Raw genomic sequence first — 6,905 nt, 5'->3', positions numbered from 1 at the left:
TTATCTTGGGATGGAAAGAAGAGCAGAACATCAACAGAGTTCAGGACAAAAATATAATCAGGCTACATGGTCCCATGGTACACAGAGATGAAGCCCTAAATATGATACAGGGCTTCATCCCTGAAATCCTTAATACAATCTAGGTGACCCATGTTCAACTAATAGCACAAGCCCTGAAGCGATTGGGGGTGTGGTGGAGGTGGGGGCTGAGGTTAAGTGGCTGACAGCAGTTAACTCATCCTGGGGAGGGAGATGACTAGGCTCACTATATTAGTGATGTCTGCATGCATACTGGTATGGGGGAACTTGTTCATGGAAGAAACTGGGCAGACTATTCCTACATAAGTAACGCTTACACTGCTGAACCAGGGAGTGAAATGTGTGGGAAGAGGAATGTCTTTCAGATGAGACAGCTATACCAAGTCTATGTCTGCTTACTGCCTATGATAGGGAGTTAGACAGGGACTGCCTCCTTGGGACGAGCATCTGGCCTGCTCCTTCATATCTAACTCTCCCCTCAGAGGGGAGTAGATTGATAAAGGTTCTCAAGAGCGGGGTTGAGTGGGCTGCAAGGTTCTCATCAAGTCTAGGAAATTCCTGATTTTTGCCCCGGAAGAACAAATTAATTGACAGGCACAGGAAGTGAAGCCACTGGGCAAAATCCTGAGTATAATAAGGGAATAAAATGTTCTGTTAGACTAACCGATCAAAACCAGACATTACAATGATGTAGGCTTACAAGTCAAAGACTTCTACTTCATGGTCCGTGTCTACATACACCTCCTTTATTACCTTCTTTTATACTGTAGGTTCATCTCTTTGTAATTTATCTATTATATAACTGAGACTTTCCTGCAACTAGTCATTTTTAATGAGCAATGCGCTATCCCAGTAAACAAAAATAATTGAAATAAAATAAAATTACACATCAACAGTAATTACATGTTCTTCCACATTTTGGACATTTTTATTTTATTTTGGATTTTGTGCATACCTCAAATTTTATTTTTATACAGAAGCTTCTTAGTTGTGCAGACAGGCCAGATCCTGCAGCCTATAGATTCTCAGCTAGACTTTTGTAAGCAGATGGGACAGAACTAAATGAAGCTAAGCCTATTAAAAGACTTAAGTTAAAGTTTTGCTGTTTTTTATATTTATTGTCCTGCATGAATTCATCTGTTTTCATATGTAACATGGCAATCAGCTTTGAGACAAAGTATATGTTTTTGCCTGCAAAGTCCACACACTTTCATCTCCAGTCTGCAAAAGATAATTCATATCTCTGTTCCTTTACAAAAGCACCCCTACAAGTTTATTTATTTTCATTTTGTGACCAGATAGGTGGGTAAGCTCCCCCAAATTTATTTTCATTTTGTGACTATAGTTAGGTGGATCGACCCAAACCTGGACCTTTTTCAGCTACAAAGTAAGAATACAATAAATGTTTACATTTATTTATTGATATTTGATTATCAAGAAAGTCTGACTGGCTAGGTGCCCACTTTCAGCACAGGCCCGAGGAGAAAAGCTCCACAGTATTATAAAAACATTACAAGAGCAACAATTGTACAATCAAAAACGTAATACAAAAACTTATACAGTTTAAATAATTATACCAAATTAGACATAATGTGAAAACATTTGTATAAGAATATAAAGAAGTGAATACTGTGGGAAGAAATATCCAGGGAATTGTTATGGCTAGGCTTGTATAGGTCTTAGGGCTGATAGCCCATACCTCTCAACCTCTTAGAAAAAGAAATCTGGACAAAGCCATCAATAAAAGTGGGACAAAGGCCCAAAAATATGGACACATTTTAAATATTGCTCTTACAGACTTAGAAAGTTGATAAAATAACATGTTTTGCATTAGCATGAATTTTCTGAAAGGTATAAAGTCCTAAACTCAAATGTCTATCATTATTTTCTAACTTCAGTCTTTAATGATTTGCCACTAATTTTCCAGAAAACTAAAATTTTATAAAAAAGGGACCAAATATGAGGCAAAAATCTGGACATTCTGCGAAAATCTGTTACAGTAGTACCAACCTATGAACCTATCTATATACAATTATATGACAGTGATTTAGTATTTAAAAAAATTTAGACAGCTTATAGAGAAAGTTAGTATAATACAAACAGGAATTGTAACATGAAGTGAGAAAAAAGACAAGGGTTATTATTAGACAAGGGTTATTATTCTTCTCTATCCTCTAACCTGTCCTATTGAATTTACAACCTAAAATACCTGCTGAAATGCATTCTTATGTGTATGCAGAAATGTATTCTTATATGTCTGTTTGTATATCTTAAAGGTATGCTTATGTATTTGATATGTATTTATACACTCATTCAACTCATATGTACTATAGTGTTAAATTGGAGCTTTTCTCCCAGGGCCTCCGCTGAAAATGGACCTGTGTCCAGTCGGACTTTTCCGGTTATCAAATGTAAAATAAATAAAATAAAAGCAAAACCAAACTAGGCTGAAGCAAGAAGCTGTTCAGCTATATGCAAAACTGGGTAACTGTGTTTTATGCTGGGAGTGTAACTGAAATCAGCTCTTCAAAGAGGTCGTGCTATACGTGCACTAGGTCTAGCAGCAGCACTTCAGTAACGTGTAAAGTCAGTTTAATTCCAATAGCTGCAGTTGCTCTAAATTAAGTTTCATCTCAGGCACCGGGCGGTTAACTGTGTTTTGAGTCTTTACTAAAATAGTAATAAAGGGATGATCGGATACACATTCTGTGCTTGCTCTTGACAGGCAATGTTACATAAAAGAACAGAAAATTGATAGGTAAATTAAACAATTTGACTCAAAAGTTAATGATACGAATAGGCTGCCTTTTTCAAATCCCGTGTATTTTGTACTGGTGATTCCATCAGTCCTTACATCGTGCTGTAAGCTGCTGCAGCTTGGTTCAAGAACTTAATTAAAACAGTAGGCTGTGTATGCTTTTTTTAATAATTATGCACGCTATACAGGTAACTTTAAGCAGTTTTTAAAAAGCATACCCCCCCACACACTATTTATACTCTGTAATAGGCAGGTCCCTGTGGGTTTAGTGATTCAATGAATGTGTCACGGCTCTTTTGTGTCGTTTGAAAGAAATAATCTCATTTGTCAAAAACGAGAAATATGTAATAAACTTACTTTTTGCGCGATGTTTGGAAGAAATGATCTCATTTGTTAGAAACGAAAATACTTCCGAAGGCTGGCTAGTAAAAAAAATGTGCACTCGTCCCTGGGTGGGCTCGAACCACCAACCTTTCGGTTAACAGCCGAACGCGCTAACCGATTGCGCCACAGAGACTACGACGTGCAAAGCATTCTATTCTGTCTACTTATAGCCTCTCACGAGTTGCTATGTTTTATATTTCACTCTTTGCATGATAGTATTACGTACTGATCTGCTTTGTATTTGTTGCCCTACTTTTACTGCCTTTCTTTTACACAGAAACACATAATCTGTGGCACACACAGCGCCGTGGGGAACATGCTAGCCTTAATTAACCATTACCGATCTCACGTCCGGACACAAACCCCACATCTGCGACGCTTTTTAAATACTGCTACTGCGCCTTAACCGTTGTCCGCGATTTTGCATCAGCTTTTACTTTGTTTTTGTAGTAATGTAAGTCAGTCACGCCAGACATTAACAGTGTCACGTATCTTATTATTAAAAAAAGCAAGTTGATGCCTAAGATTTGCAAATTGTCCCTGATTAGGGGAAGTCGATGCCCCCATTTGGCTTCCTGCAATAATCAACTCGCCCAAACGTGAATTAAAAATAAGCGGAAAATGCTGTGTGAAAAGAAGAGCAACAGGGCTTACAACACGCTATCTAAAAAATAATCGCTTTTATGAAGCAGGGAGCAACACTTTGAGTAATCCAGGGAGCAACACTTTGAGTAATCCTCTGGTACAGCTGAGACGGACCGTTAATCACAGAAGGAGTCAGCCACGACACTACCGAACAGCGGACAAGGAGTCTGAATGGAGGTGGTCTTGAACCTCTGTCTTGCCCTGGTACCGCCCACATGAGGGCGGAGCCAATCGCCCCTCCCCCTGAACTCTGATTGGCACACCAAGTGGGCACGGTCATTACTGTGTCACCCTTCCATCTCCAGATTGTGGCACCCTCCCTTCCCAATGTGGAATTAATGGGCAAAAATGTGGAAAGGGTACTAATAACTTCAGCTAAAAAGCGCACACATGCATAGCAGGAGTGTAGCCCTAAAATTCCATTTTGTACTCACAAACTCTTTTTACATACTGCCCCCAACCCACCTGGAATTATAAACGGACATATCTTTCAAAATGTTGCCCCCCCACCAGTTAACAAATGTACGCATCATCTTCATCAGTTCGCAGGAAAACTGTGAAATATTTATTTTTTAGATTAGCAATCCGCTCTGTGAGCAAATTATGTACCTACTTGCTGTTGGAGACATGACTTTTGGACAGTGGTAGGCATAGTATAGCTTGAAAAAGTTGCAGTGTTTCAGTGTGCTTGGCTACCCCCACGAGCCTCAGGGCGCTTAAAATGTGTTACTTTATACTTAGAAATGTTCTTTTGCTGAATTCATATGATTCCCTATTATCGAATTAGGATATCAGCATGTGTGACAGACCCTTTCAGTAGGGAAGAGGGAAGAACATGGACTTTTTAAGACTCAAAATGAGAAACGTTCCTCATGACGAGGTTTTACTTAAGTATGTGGATAATAAAATGTTGACAAATAAAGGCTGAATGACTTCAGCATCTGACTACAACATGACACAACCGATTTACAACAAATACAAACTTTTTTCATTTTTTTTGGGGGGGTGGCAACGTTTGCTGTTTTGTGTTACTCACAGGATTTGTACTACATTACAACTTTCAGTCCTGCAGCACTACATGCCCTTCAGGAAAGGACCCCAGGTTTTGTGTCTGTGGCAATCCCGCATCCACACCTCTCAATTATCCTTGATTTTCTGGGACTTAGTTGATTTTGGCTCAATATTTTGTCTCTTCTACATTCCAATACATCACAAACTGGCAATTTTGGGAAAACGTAATGGGTTATACTGAATAAATAAGAATTACAGTTGCAGATTTATTTCAGAAAATGCATGCTAATTCATATCCCCTCATTCTGCCAGTGTCTCAAGTTACTAGTACTAATAGTTTAAGAAAGTGTCCTAACTGCATGTGATTATTTCTAGATTTGCTTTTGATTCTGGAAGTAGGTGGTTTAGACCTGTGCCTGTTTCCATCTAAAGGTTTTTACTCAGATTAAATAGGGGATGGGGAGTGGGAGATTGCCCGTATTAAGGTTTCTTTACTGACCCAGTGACATGCGTGTCAGCTGAGGGGGTCCGTCTGGCCCCCACCACACTCACGTTGCACCGGCAAAAGGGTGTAGTAAGGAATTCTCAGCCTACTCAGACGGGCACGATTTTAGAGCATAGTTTGGAAACGGTTACATAAAGCGCACAGAATGTATCAAACTGTCAAAACTGAAGATTGCAGTAGAAAGCTTTACAAAACATGCTTGCTTGTTCCCTTAAATCTGTCATTTTGTGGTTGTAAGTGGCAACAATTGAGAATACTGTGCCCCTTTTGTACAAGTATGAGGTAACATTTTCTGGGTTGAGAGCATTTTTAAGTAGTGAGCACACAACATTAAATTCCAAAACATACATTTCTGGCTATACTCCTGCTCCTGCATTTGGCACACTCAGTTGCCTCCGCTTTGAATGACTGCAGCAACTGCTTTAAGCCCTAAATGGCCAGTTTTTCACAATTCACGAGTCCTTACAGTAGAATGTGTGGCCCGACATTCCATTATAGCGGCCAATTATTTTCAGAAATATTTACCTGCGATTTTCTACATAGTGAATATGTACAATGAATTTATGACAAGGCAAATCACATTATTTGAATCAAAAATTTGAAAAAAAATCATTGTGTAGCAAACGTAGTTAGGTGGGCATAAATGGTTAACAAGAGTGAAAAAATTAAAAGAAAATAATTTCATTATAAAGCCACGTGCCTGTAGTAGTGGTAATGCTAGCACCTTGTATGTTTTTAACCAGCACCCTGCGTTTTAGTAACCGTGAACACTTCTCCAAAACCACTTGTGGCCAGGCTCCCAGTGGCCCTTAATCTTGCAGCATGCATTCTGGGGTCATATTCAAGTGCCGTATGGCATTTTAGAAATAATCATCTTGCTATAATAATGTGACACAGGCATGTTGAGGCATATTGGCTTCGGAAGAATTACACCCAAGGGTCTTCATTATGGGACGTTAACACGCATTACACAGTGACCCACCATCTGGAGTCTCTTCAGGGTGTGGGATATGCTGTGAAACAAGAACTAAACGATTGCAGTTTAAAAGTGAATGATTTCCCATAGCACATAATACCAGTGTGAGTGTGTGTCTGTGTGTGTGCGTGTGCGTGTGCGTGTGTGTGTGTGTGTGTGGTATGGGGAGGGAACACATGGTCCTTGGAGGCTGGAAATCCCAGCTGTAGCATTTAATGACTGAGGCTTTAAGCAAAACATAAGTCTGGCTCCCTTTCAAAACTGGCTGCGCACTTTCTCGATTTAGCCTTTTCCCTATCGTAGCTCTGGAAAATTTCAGGACATGACCCCGGTTAATAACGTCCCTCAAATCTTGATGCACACATTTTATTTAATTGTATATTCATTTTCATTTACGAAATAGTTGAAATAAAATGGTTTGTATTAACTTAATTTTTTGAAAGGTCGTGTCTGTAGCTGTAAAGCACTGTTTAATGATTGTTATTCTCTCTGTTTTACCATAAAATTGTAATCTTTATGATAGACGAGCACAATTATAGCCCTAATGTACTTCTTCCCAGGCAAGTAAAATGGTCATTTGTCAGACT

General features: G+C 39.1%; 1 non-coding gene across 1 annotated transcript; it reads right to left on the bottom strand.

Moving 5' to 3' along the window:
* Positions 1-3,240: 3,240 nt before the first annotated feature.
* On the bottom strand, positions 3,241-3,314 carry TRNAN-GUU. The gene has a single exon. It is a non-coding gene; the product is annotated as a tRNA-Asn (tRNA).
* Positions 3,315-6,905: the final 3,591 nt, after the last annotated feature.

This window comes from Protopterus annectens, chromosome 13.part0 (assembly GCF_019279795.1).
Source record: "Protopterus annectens isolate FY-2018-M chromosome 13.part0, PAN1.0, whole genome shotgun sequence".
Taxonomy (NCBI): domain Eukaryota; kingdom Metazoa; phylum Chordata; order Ceratodontiformes; family Protopteridae; genus Protopterus; species Protopterus annectens.
The sequence above is the reverse complement of the archived record's forward strand: the minus strand, read 5'-3'. Positions and strand labels throughout refer to the sequence as shown.